Raw genomic sequence first — 13,691 nt, 5'->3', positions numbered from 1 at the left:
CTCTGCGTCTCCCTAGAAGGGCTCTGTGTAGGTTAACTGACATGATAAATGTAAATGAACACACACACACACACACACACACACACACACACAGTGAGGAATAGGTTTAAAGCACAAAGGAGTGTGCATCATGCACAGCAGAGTGCTTTTCTCAATCTGGGGGCTCACTGCTGTGTACTCAGGATAGTACACATTCTCAGGCTAGTGGATCTGAACCTGTTTGGTTAGATTCATTAAAGGGGATGATTTCAAATATTTCAAACAAATTGTCCCAAAATGGAAAGGAGACACAATATTTAAGGCAATCTGTAGATGACCTGATTAATAGAGATTCAGTGGTCATTCCAGCGTCTCAGACCCCTGCTATTTGTCTATAGAAGCGTACTCTGGCCCAAATCATGCAGGCCGATACCGATGATGATGTATCAGACCCAGAGGAGGGGAGGTGGACTTAGTGGGGTGGGGGGAATGCAGCCTAAGCACAGGGAATACAGGCTCTGATTGAAGCTATAAGAGAGGTCTTGCACATTCCTGACATAGTGTCAGACGACGAGGAGGAATCCTTTTTTAATGTGAAAAATAAATCCTCTACTACTTTCCCTGCTTCTAAAGAATTAAATTCCCTCTTTGAAGCAACTTGGGATAACCCTGACAGGAAGTTTCACATTCCAAAACGTTTAATTACACCCTTCCCATTTCAGGACGATAGAAAAAAATAAGATTTTAAACCTCCCGGTAAATCTTTTTCTCCTAGTCCGTAGAGGATGCTGGGGACTCCGTAAGGACCATGGGCTATAGACGGGCTCCGCAGGAGACATGGGCACTTTAAGAAAGACTTTAGATCTGGTGTGCACTGGCTCCTCCCTCTATGCCCCTCTTCCAGACTTCAGTTAGAGAAACTGTGCCCAGAGGAGACGGACAGTACGAGGAAAGGATTTTTGTTAATCTAAGGGTAAGATTCATACCAGCCCACACCATCCACACCGTATAACATGGAATATACGCAACCAGTTAACAGTATGAACAAAAACAGTATCAGCCAAAGACTGATCTTAACTGTAACATAACCCTTATGTAGGCAACAACTATATACAAGCGTTGCAGAAATATGTCCGCACTGGGACGGGCGCCCAGCATCCTCTACGGACTAGGAGAAAAAGATTTACGGGAGGTTTAAGTCCTAGAGGATGCTGGGGACTCCGTAAGGACCATGGGGATTATACCAAAGCTCCAGACCGGGCGGGAGAGTGCGGATGACTCTGCAGCACAGATTGAGCAAACATGAGGTCCTCATCAGCCATGGTATCAAACTTGTAGAATTTTGCAAAGGTGTTTGAACCCAACCAAATAGCTGCTCTGCAAAGCTGTAAAGCCGAGACGCCTCGGGCAGCCGCCCAAGAAGAGCCCATCTTCCTAGTGGAATGGGCCTTTACTGAATTTGGTAACTGCAATCCAGCCGTAGAATGAGCCTACTGAATCGTGTTACAGATCCAGCGAGCAATAGTCTGCTTAGAAGCAGGAGCGCCAACCTTGTTGGCTGCATACAGGACAAACAGTGCCTCTGTTTTCCTAACCCGAGCCGTCCTGGCTACGTAAATTTTTAAGGCCCTGACTACATCAAGGGACTTGGAATCCTCCAAGTCCCCTGTAGCCACAGGTACCACAATAGGTTGGTTCATATGAAACGATGAAACCACCTTAGGCAAAAATTGAGGACGAATCCTCAACTCTGCTCTATCCACATGGAAAATCAGATAGGGGCTTTTGTGAGACAAAGCCACCAATTCGGACACCCGCCTTGCAGATGCCAAGGCCAACAACATGACCACCTTCCAAGTGAGAAATTTTAATTCAACTGTTTGAAGAGGTTCAAACCAGTGAGATTTTAGGAACTGTAACACCACGTTAAGGTCCCATGGTGCCACTGGGGGCACAAAAGCTGGCTGGATGTGTAGCACTCCCTTTACAAAAGTCAGGACTTCTGGGAGAGAAGCGAATTCCTTCTGAAAGAATATAGATAGGCTCCATTAAGGTACAGATTTCAGCCCTAACTTCAGGCCCATATCCACTCCTGTCTGTAGAAAGTGGAGAAAACGGCCCAGGTGGAAATCTTAGGAGCATTCCTGGCTTCACACCAAGATACATACTTCCTCAAGATACTGTAATAATGTTTCGCCATCACCTCCTTCCTAGCCTTTATCAGAGTAGGGATGAATTCCTCCGGAATACCTTTCCCAGCTAGGATTTGGTGTCCAACCGCCATGCCGTCAAACGTAACCGCGGTAAGTCTTGGAACACGCAGGGCCCCTGCTGCAACAGGTCCTCCCTGAGAGGAAGAGGCCGTGGATCTTCTGTGAGCATCTCCTGAAGATCTGAATACCAGGCCCTTCGAGGCCAATCTGGAACAATGAGTATTGTCTGCACACTTTTCCGTCTTATGATTATCAATATTTTTGAGATGAGAGGAAGAGGAGGGAACACAGACCGACTGAAACACCCATGGTGTCACCAGGGCGTCTACCGCTACTGCCTGAGTGTATCTTGACCTGGCACAATACCTCCGAAGCTTCTTGTTGAGGCGTGACGCCATCATGTCTATTTGAGGAAGTCCCCAAAGACTTATCTCTGCAAAAACTTCTTGAAGAAGTCCCCACTCTCCAGGATGGAGATCGTGTCAGCTGAGGAAGTCTGCTTCCCAGTTGTCCACTCCCGGAATGAAGACTGCTGACAGAGCGCTTACGTGATTTTCCGCCCAGCAAAGAATCCTGGTGGCTTCCGCCATTGCCACTCTGCTCCTAGTCCCGCCTTGGCGGTTTACATGAGCCACGGCTGTGACGTTGTCTGATTGAATCAGAACCGGTAGGTCGCGAAGAAGATTCTCCGCTTGTCGTAGGCAGTTGTATATGGCCCTTAATTCCAGTATGTTGATGTGTAGACAAGCCTCCTGGCTTGACCATAGTCCCTGAAAATTTCTTCCTTGTGTGACTGCTCCCCATCCTCTGATGCTCGCGTCCGTGGGCACCAGAACCCAGTCTTGAATACCGAACCTGCGACCCTCTAGAAGGTGAGCACTCTGCAGCCACCACAGGAGAGACACCCTGGCCCTGGGGGACAGGCTTATTTTCTGATGAATTTGAAGATGGGACCCGGACCACTTGTCCAGAAGGTCCCACTAAAATGTCCTCGCATGAAACCTGCCGAAGGGGATGGCCTCGTAGGTCGCCACCATTTTTCCCAGTACTCGAGTGCATTGATGAACTGACACTCTTTTTGGCTTTAACAGGTCTCTGACCATGTTCTGGAGTTCCTGGGTTTTTTCCATTGGGAGAAAAACCCTCTTTTGTTCCGTGTCCAGAATCATGCCTAAGAACGATAGCCGAGTCGTTGGAACCAACTGTGACTTTGGTAGATTTAGAATCCAGCCATGCTGCTGCAGCACTCTCATGGAGAGCGACACGCTTATCAGCAACTGATCTATCGATCTCGCTTTTATCAGGAGATCGTACAAGTACGGGATAATTGTGATTCCCTGCCTGCGCAGGAGCACCATCATTTCCGCCGTTACCTTGGTGAAAATCCTCGGGACCGTGGAAAGCCCAAACGGCAACGTCTGAAACTGGTAATGACAATCCTGTATAGCGAATCTCAGGTACGCCTGATGAGGGGGGTATATGGGGGCATGAAGGTATGCATCCTTTATGTCCAGTGACACCATAAAATCCCCCCCTTCCAGGCTGGAGATAACTGGCCGGAGCGATTCCATCTTGAATTTGAACTTTTTCAAGTACAGGTTTAGGGATTTTAGATTTAGAATGGGTCTGACCGAGCCATCCGGCTTAGGAACCACAAACAGGGTTGATAGTACCCCTTCCCTGTTGAACTAGGGGAACCTTGACAAGCACTTGCTGTTGACATAGCTTTTGAATTGCAGCTAAAACTATCTCCCTCTCTGGGGGAGAAGCTGGTAACGCCGATTTGAAAAATCGGCGTGGAGGCACCTCTTCGAATTCCAGCTTGTAGCCTTGGGATACAATTTCCATCGCCCAAGGATCCACGTCTGACTGAACCCAGACGTGGCTGAAGAGTCGAAGACGTGCCCCCACCGGCGCGGACTCCCTCAGTGGAGCCCCAGCGTCATGCGGTGGATTTAGTAGAAGCCGGGGAGGACTTCTGCTCCTGGGAACTAGCTGTAGCAGGCATTCTTTTCCCTCTACCCTTACCTCTGGCAAAGAAGGAAGAGCCCCGACCTCTTCTGGACTTATGCGACCGAAAGGACTGCATCTGATATTGTGGAGTTTTCTTTTGCTGTGGGGGAACATAAGGCAAAAAAGTAGATTTACCCGCGGTAGCCGTGGAAACCAGGTCCGCGAGACCTTCCCCAAATAAAACCTCACCCTTGTAAGGCAAAACTTCCATATGCCTCTGACTCGGCATCACCCGTCTATTGGCGGGTCCACAGGGCTCGCCTAGCAGAAATCGCCATGGCGTTGGCTCTCGAACCTAGCAGCCAAATGTCTCTCTGAGCGTCTCTCATATATAAGACTGCGTCTTTAATGTGACCTAAGGTCAATAAAATGGTATCCCTATCTAGGGTATCAATGTCAGCTGACAAGGTATCTGTCCAGGCTGCTAATAGCCGACGCTATTGCCGGTCTGAGCAAGGCACCCGTATGTGTATAAATAGATTTTAAGGTAGTTTCCTGTCTGCGACCAGCAGGATCCTTGAGGGCTGCCGTGTCTGGAGACGGTAGTGCCACCTTCTTGGACAAGCGCGTTAAAGCCTTGTTCACCCTGGGCGAGGATTCCCACCGTACCCTGTCCTGTGCAGGGAAAGTATACGCCATAAGAATCCTCTTGGGAATCTGCAGTTTTTTGTCTGGAGTCTCCCAAGCTTTTCCAAATAACGCGTTCAGCTCATGAGATGAGGGAAAGGTTACCTCGGGTTTCTTTTCCTTAAAACATGCATACCCTCGTGTCAGGGACAGAGGGGTCATCTGTGATATGCAAAACATCTTTTATTGCAATAATCATATAATGAATACTTTTTTGCCACCCTTGGGTGAAACCTCGCATCATCGTAGTCGACACTGGAGTCAGAATCCGTGTCGGTATCAGTGTCTGCTATTTGGGATAGGGGACGTTTTTGAGACCCTGAAGGGCCCTGTGACACCGTCAAAGCCATTGATTGACTACCTGTATTATCCCTGGACTCTGCTTTGTCTAATTTCTTATGTAATTAAGCCACATTTGCATTTAAAACATTCCACATGTCCAACCAATCAGGTGTCGGCGTTGCCGACAGAGACACCACAATCATCTACTCCACCTCCTCCTTAGATGAGCCTTCCGCTTCAGACATGCCGACACACACGTACAGACACCCCCACACACTCAGGGATATATCTATATGGAGACAGTCCCACAATAAGGCCCTTTGGAGAGACAGAGAGAGAGTATGCCAGCACACACCCAGCGCCACCGAACACTGGAATAAAATCCCAGTTAGTACTGCGCTTTTATAAAAAAAAAATAAAAAAAAAAATAAGATTTTACTTACCGATAAATCTATTTCTCGTAGTCCGTAGTGGATGCTGGGGACTCCGTCAGGACCATGGGGATTAGCGGCTCCGCAGGAGACAGGGCACAAAAATAAAGCTTTAGGATCAGGTGGTGTGCACTGGCTCCTCCCCCTATGACCCTCCTCCAAGCCTCAGTTAGGATACTGTGCCCGGACGAGCGTACACAATAAGGAAGGATTTTGAATCCCGGGTAAGACTCATACCAGCCACACCAATCACACCGTACAACTTGTGATCTGAACCCAGTTAACAGTATGACAAACGTAGGAGCCTCTGAACAGACGGCTCACAACAATAACAACCCGATTTTTTTTGTAACAATAACTATGTACAAGTATTGCAGACAATCCGCACTTGGGATGGGCGCCCAGCATCCACTACGGACTACGAGAAATAGATTTATCGGTAAGTAAAATCTTATTTTCTCTGACGTCCTAGTGGATGCTGGGGACTCCGTCAGGACCATGGGGATTATACCAAAGCTCCCAAACGGGCGGGAGAGTGCGGATGACTCTGCAGCACCGAATGAGAGAACTCCAGGTCCTCTTTAGCCAGGGTATCAAATTTGTAGAATTTTACAAACGTGTTCTCCCCCGACCACGTAGCTGCTCGGCAGAGTTGTAATGCCGAGACCCCTCGGGCAGCCGCCCAGGATGAGCCCACCTTCCTTGTGGAATGGGCCTTAACAGATTTAGGCTGTGGCAGGCCTGCCACAGAATGTACAAGTTGAATTGTGCTACAAATCCAACGAGCAATCGTCTGCTTAGAAGCAGGAGCACCCAGCTTGTTGGGTGCATACAGTATAAACAGCGAGTCAGATTTTCTGACTCCAGCCGTCCTTGAAATATATATTTTCAATGCCCTGACAACGTCCAGCAACTTGGAATCCTCCAAATCGCTAGTAGCCGCAGGCACCACAATAGGCTGGTTCAGGTGAAACGCTGACACCACCTTAGGCAGAAACTGAGGACGCGTCCGCAGTTCTGCCCTGTCCGAATGGAAAATCAGATATGGGCTTTTATACGATAAAGCCGCCAATTCTGATACTCTCCTGGCTGAAGCCAGGGCCAGTAGCATGGTTACTTTCCACGTAAGATATTTCAATTCCACCGATTTGAGTGGCTCAAACCAATGGGATTTGAGAAAATCCAAAACTACATTAAGGTCCCACGGAGCCACTGGGGGCACAACCGGGGGCTGTATATGTAGTACTCCTTTTACAAAAGTCTGGACTTCAGGAACTGAAGCCAATTCTTTCTGGAAGAAAATCGACAGGGCCGAAATTTGAACCTTAATGGACCCCAATTTGAGGCCCATAGACAATCCTGTTTGCAGGAAATGTAGGAATCGACCCAGTTGAAATTCCTCCGTGGGGGCCTTCCTGGCCTCACACCACGCAACATATTTTCTCCAAATGCGGTGATAATGTTGTGCAGTCACCTCCTTCCTGGCTTTTACCAGTGTAGGAATGACCTCTTCCGGAATGCCTTTTTCCCTTAGAATTCGGCGTTCAACCGCCATGCCGTCAAACGCAGCCGCGGTAAGTCTTGGAATAGACACGGTCCCTGCTGAAGCAGGTCCCGTCTTAGAGGTAGAGGCCACGGATCTTCCGTGAGCATCTCCTGAAGTTCCGGGTACCAAGTTCTTCTTGGCCAATCCGGAGCCACGAGTATCGTTCTTACTCCCCTTTGCCGTATAATTCTCAGTACTTTTGGTATGAGAGGCAGAGGAGGAAACACATACACTGACTGGAACACCCACGGTGTTACCAGAGCGTCCACAGCTATTGCCTGAGGGTCTCTTGACCTGGCGCAATACCTGTCCAGTTTTTTGTTGAGGCGAGACGCCATCATATCCACCTCTGGTTTTTCCCAACGGTTCACAATCATGTGGAAGACTTCTGGATGAAGTCCCCACTCTCCCGGGTGTAGATCGTGTCTGCTGAGGAAGTCTGCTTCCCAGTTGTACACTCCCGGAATGAACACTGCTGACAGTGCTATCACATGATCTTCCGCCCAGCGAAGAATCCTTGCAGCTTCTGCCATTGCTCTCCTGCTTCTTGTGCCGCCCTGTCTGTTTACGTGGGCGACTGCCGTGATGTTGTCCGACTGGATCAACACCGGCTGACCCTGAAGCAGGGGTTTTGCCAGGCTTAGAGCATTGTAAATCGCTCTTAGCTCCAGTATATTTATGTGAAGAGACATCTCCAGGCTTGACCATACTCCCTGGAAGTTTCTTCCCTGTGTGACCGCTCCCCAGCCTCTCAGACTGGCATCCGTGGTCACCAGGACCCAGTCCTGTATGCCGAATCTGCGGCCCTCTAACAGATGAGCACTCTGCAACCACCACAGAAGAGACACCCTTGTCCGTGGCGATAAGGTTATCCGCTGATGCATCTGCAGATGCGATCCGGACCATTTGTCCAGCAGATCCCACTGAAAAGTTCGTGCGTGGAATCTGCCGAATGGAATCGCTTCGTAAGAAGCCACCATCTTTCCCAGGACTCTTGTGCATTGATGCACAGACACTTTTCCTGGTTTTAGGAGGTTCCTGACAAGTTCGGATAACTCCCTGGCTTTCTCCTCCGGAAGAAACACCTTTTTCTGAACCGTGTCCAGAATCATTCCCAAGAACAGCAGACGTGTCGTCGGGTTCAATTGAGATTTTGGAAAATTCAGAATCCACCCGTGCTGTTGCAGCACTACTTGGGTTAGTGCTACTACGTCTTCCAGCTGTTCTCTGGACCTTGCCCTTATCAGGAGATCGTCCAAGTAAGGGATAATTAATACGCCTTTTCTTCGCAGAAGAAACATCATCTCGGCCATTACCTTGGTAAAGACCCGAGGTGCCGTGGACAATCCAAACGGCAGCGTCTGAAACTGATAATGACAGTTTTGCACCACGAACCTGAGGTACCCTTGGTGTGAAGGGCAAATTGGGACATGCAGGCAAGCATCCTTGATGTCCAGGGACACCATAAAGTCCCCTTCTTCCAGATTCGCTATCACTGCTCTGAGTGACTCCATCTTGAACTTGAATTTTTGTATGTACAGGTTCAAAGATTTCAGATTTAGAATAGGTCTTACCGAGCCGTCCGGCTTCGGTACCACAAATAGCGTGGAGTAATACCCCTTTCCCTGTTGTAGGAGGGGTACCTTGACTATCACCTGCTGAGAAAACAGCTTGTGAATGGCTTCCAATACCGTCGCCCTGTCTGAGGGAGACGTTGGCAAAGCAGACTTTAGGAACCGGCGAGGGGGAGACTTCTCGAATTCCAACCTGTAACCCTGAGATACTACCTGCAGGATCCAGGGGTCCACCTGTGAGCAAGCCCACTGCGCGCTGAAATTCTTGAGTCGACCCCCCACCGCTCCTGAGTCCGCTTGTAAAGCCCCAGCGTCATGCTGAGGGCTTTGCAGAACCCGGGGGGGGGCTTCTGTTCCTGGGAAGGAGCTGCTTGCTGCCCTCTCTTACCCTTTCCTCTGCCTCGGGGCAGATATGACTGTCCTTTTGCCCGCTTGTTCTTATAGGACCGAAAGGACTGCGGCTGAAAAGACGGTGTCTTTTTCTGTTGGGAGGGGGTCTGAGGTAAAAAGGTGGATTTCCCGGCAGTTGCCGTGGCCACCAGATCCGATAGACCCACGCCAAATAATTCCTCCCCTTTATACGGCAATACTTCCATATGCCGTTTGGAATCCGCATCACCTGACCACTGTCGCGTCCATAAACTTCTTCTGGCAGATATGGACATCGCACTTACTCTCGATGCCAGAGTGCAAATATCCCTCTGAGCATCTCGCATATAAAGAAAAGCATCCTTTAATTGCTCTAAAGTCAATAAAATACTGTCCCTATCCAGGGTATCAATATTTTCAGTCAGGGAATCCGACCAGACCACCCCAGCACTGCACATCCAGGCTGAGGCGATGGCTGGTCGTGTGTATATACTTTTTAGGGTAGTTTCCAGCCTCCTATCAGCTGGATCCTTGAGGGCGGCCGTATCAGGAGACGGTAACGCCACTTGTTTTGATAAGCGTGTAAGCGCCTTATCCACCCTAGGGGGTGTTTCCCAGCGCGCCCTAACCTCTGGCGGGAAAGGGTATAATGCCAATAACTTTTTTGAAATTAGCACTTTTCTATCTGGGTTAACCCACGCTTCATCACATACATCATTCAATTCCTCTGATTCAGGAAAAACTACAGGTAGTTTTTTCACACCCCACATAATACCCCTTTTTGTGGTACTTGCAGTATCAGAGATATGCAAAGCCTCCTTCATTGCCGTGATCATATAACGTGTGGCCCTACTGGAAAATACGTTTGTTTCTTCACCGTCGACACTAGATTCAGTGTCCGTGTCTGGGTCTGTGTCGACCGACTGAGGTAAAGGGCGTTTTACAGCCCCTGACGGTGTCTGAGACGCCTGGGCAGGTACTAACTGGTTTGCCGGCCGTCTCATGTCGTCAACTAATTTTTGTAATGTGCTGACATTATCACGTAATTCCATAAACAAAGCCATCCATTCCGGTGTCGACTCCCTGGGGGGCGACATCACCATTACCGGCAATTGCTCTGCCTCCACACCAACATCGTCCTCATACATGTCGACACACACGTACCGACACACAGCAGACACACAGGGAATGCTCTATTGAAGACAGGACCCCACTAGCCCTTTGGGGAGACAGAGGGAGAGTTTGCCAGCACACACCCAAGCGCTATAATATATATGGGAACAACCCTATATAAGTGTTGTATCCTTATAGGAGCTTAAATATAGTAATATCGCCCAAAAAAAATGCCCCCCCTCTCTGTTTTACCCTGTTTCTGTAGTGCAGTGCAGGGGAGAGTCCTGGGAGCCTTCCTCACAGCGGAGCTGAGCAGGAAAATGGCGCTGTGTGCTGAGGAGAATAAGCCCCGCCCCCTATTTCGGCGGGCTCTTCTCCCGAAGTTTGTGAGATCTGGCAGGGGTTAAATACATCCATATAGCCTCAAGGGCTATATGTGATGTATTTTTAGCCATAAGAAAGGTATTATACATTGCTGCCCAGGGCGCCCCCCCCAGCGCCCTGCACCCTCAGTGACCGCTGTGTGAAGTGTGCTGACAACAATGGCGCACAGCTGCAGTGCTGTGCGCTACCTCATGAAGACTGAAAAGTCTTCTGCCGCCTGTTTCTGGACCTCTTCAATCTTCGGCATCTGCAAGGGGGGTCGGCGGCGCGGCTCCGGACTCCATGGCCGGGCCTGTGTTCGATCCCTCTGGAGCTAATGGTGTCCAGTAGCCTAAGAAGCCAATCCATCCTGCACGCAGGTGAGTTCACTTCTCTCCCCTAAGTCCCTCGATGCAGTGAGCCTGTTGCCAGCAGGACTCACTGAAAATAAAAAACCTAAAACTTTTTCTAAGCAGCTCTTTAGGAGAGCCACCTAGATTGCACCCTGCTCGGACGGGCACAAAAACCTAACTGAGGCTTGGAGGAGGGTCATAGGGGGAGGAGCCAGTGCACACCACCTGATCCTAAAGCTTTATTTTTGTGCCCCGTCTCCTGCGGAGCCGCTAATCCCCATGGTCCTGACGGAGTCCCCAGCATCCACTAGGACGTCAGAGAAATATATATATATATATATATATATATATATATATATACACATATACATACACATACACATACACACACACACATACATACATACATACACACACACATATATATATATATATATATACACACTCACTGCGCCAATTAAATGTGCCCCCCCCCCCTCTTTTTTGCCCTCTGTAACCAAGTTCAGCAGGGGAGAGTCCGGGAAGCCAGCTTCTCTGCAGTGTGCTGTGGAGAAAATGGCGCTGGTTAGTGCTGGAGGGTCAAGCTCCGCCCCCTCACCGGCGGGCTTCGGTCCCGCTCAAATTATTTATACTGGCGGGGGTTTGTTAATATACCGCCTCTGCAGTATCTAATTCATCTACTAGTGTCCTTTTGAGGCTAATATTGCTGCCCAGGGCACCCCCCCTGCGCCTTGCACCCTTACAGTGCCCGCTGTGTATGTACTTGTGGGAGCAATGGCGCGCAGCGTTGCCGCCGCGCGTTACCTCAGTGAAGATCTGAAGTCTTATGCCGCCTTTGAAGTCATCTTTCTTCTTATACCTCACCCGGCTTCTATCTTCCGGCTTTGTGAGGAGGACGGCGGCGCGGCTCTGGGACGAACGGAGAGGGTGAGACCTGCGTTCCGACCCTCTGGAGCTAATGGTGTCCAGTAGCCTAAGAAGCAGAGCCTATCATTTAAGTAGGTCTGCTTCTCTCCCCTCAGTCCCTCGAAGCAGGGAGCCTATTGCCAGCAGTGCTCCCTGAAAATAAAAAAACCTAACAAAAGTCTTTTTCAGAGAAACTCAGGAGAGCTCCCCTGCAATGCACCCAGTCTCCTCTGGGCACAGGATCTAACCGAGGTCTGGAGGAGGGGCATAGAGGGAGGAGCCAGTGCACACCCATTCTAAAGTCTTTAGAGTGCCCATGTCTCCTGCGGAGCCAGTCTATACCCCATGGCCCTTACGGAGTCCCCATCATTCTCTAGGACAGTGGTTTCCAAACTTTTTTGAATCACGGCGCCCTAGAATATCAGAATTTTTTTCACGGCACCCTTAGGCCAAAAATTTCTTATTGAGAAGTTTAGAAAGAAATATTACATTAAGTGGATCGCGTTTATATGTCATCCTTAGGTTCAGTTATGTGGTGAGGGACAAGATTTGCTTCTGTTTGGCCACATATTTTATGACTGGCAGCCACCAGCACTGGTTTTGCCTATTCTATTGACCATGAATAATTTGAATTGGTCCTGGACCACCAACCCAGGGCACCCCTGCAAGTGTCCCGAGGCACCCCAGGGAGCCACGGCACACAGTTTGGGAACCTCTGCTCTAGGATGTAAGAGGAGAAAAAAAAAAATGGCTGTCACGCAAGATAGTTTTACCTGTTCCTGGGGCAGCTTCATTGAAGGTTGCTGCAGACCGCAAGATTGAGACCACTCTCAAATCTCTGTACACAGCGGCGGGAGTGGCCCAAAGACCCACTATAGCTTATGCATGGATCACTAGGGCCATTGCAAAATGGTCTGGTAATCTAATTGACGGGTTAGACTCCTTGTCCAGGGGGGAGATTATTTTACTCCTACAGCATATACAGGATTCTGCTAACTTTATGGTGGAGGCCATAAAAGGAGATTGGACTGCTCAAACCACGCACCACTGCCATGGCAGTGTCAGCACGCAGGGGCTTGTGGCTACGCCAGTGGACTGCGGATTCTAGGAAAGGTGTGGAAAGCCTACCTTTCACAGGTGAAGACCTGTTTGGAGATTAACTGGATACATGGATATCCAAGGCTACGGCGGGTAAGTCTACATACCTTCCTTCCGCAGCACCCCCGGCTAGAAAATCCTATTCTGCACCAACTTTGCAGTCCTTTTGAACAGCGAAGTTTAAAAGAAAGTCCAAAAAGGTTCTACTACTGCCTTCAAAGGCAATAGAGGTAAGCCCAGAAAACCTGCAAATACAGGCTCACAGGATTAGCCCTCAGGTTCTGCTTCCGCAAAACCTTCAGCATGAAGGTGGACCGCACTGCCTGTTCAACAGGCAGGTGGGAGCCCGGTTACGATATTTCAGTCACGTATGGAACACATCATGCCTGGATCCATAGGTAAAAGATCTTATCGTCCAGGGCTACAGACTGGACTTTCAAGAACTCCCACCTCACAGATTCTTCAAATCAGGCTTGCCGCTTCACCGGAAGCAAGTATAACCTTACAAGCAGCAGTTCAAAAACTGGTACAGACTCAGGTCATTGTTTCAGTTCCCCTTCAACTACAAAACCAAGGTTTTTATTCCAACCTGTTTGTGGTACTGAAACCGGACGGTTCGGTGAGGCCCATTTTAAACCTCAAGTCACTGAACCAGTATTTACGGGTGTTTAAATTCAAGATTGAGTCGCTGAGAGCGGTGATCTCAGGTCTGGAGGAGGGAGAATTCCTAGTGTCTCTGGATATCAAGGATGCGTACCTTCATATTCCGAATTGGCCGCCTCATCAGGCTTATCTAAGGTTTGAGTTGCAGGACTGTCACTGCC

General features: G+C 49.2%; 1 protein-coding gene across 1 annotated transcript in view; it reads right to left on the bottom strand.

Moving 5' to 3' along the window:
- Positions 1–13,691, bottom strand: part of PRR11 (proline rich 11) — a 128,607-nt gene that overhangs the window by 9,200 nt on the left and 105,716 nt on the right. The window lies entirely within an intron of this gene.

The sequence above is a fragment of the Pseudophryne corroboree genome, chromosome 2 (genome assembly GCF_028390025.1).
Source record: "Pseudophryne corroboree isolate aPseCor3 chromosome 2, aPseCor3.hap2, whole genome shotgun sequence".
NCBI classification, from domain to species: Eukaryota; Metazoa; Chordata; class Amphibia; order Anura; family Myobatrachidae; genus Pseudophryne; species Pseudophryne corroboree.
The sequence above is the reverse complement of the archived record's forward strand: the minus strand, read 5'-3'. Positions and strand labels throughout refer to the sequence as shown.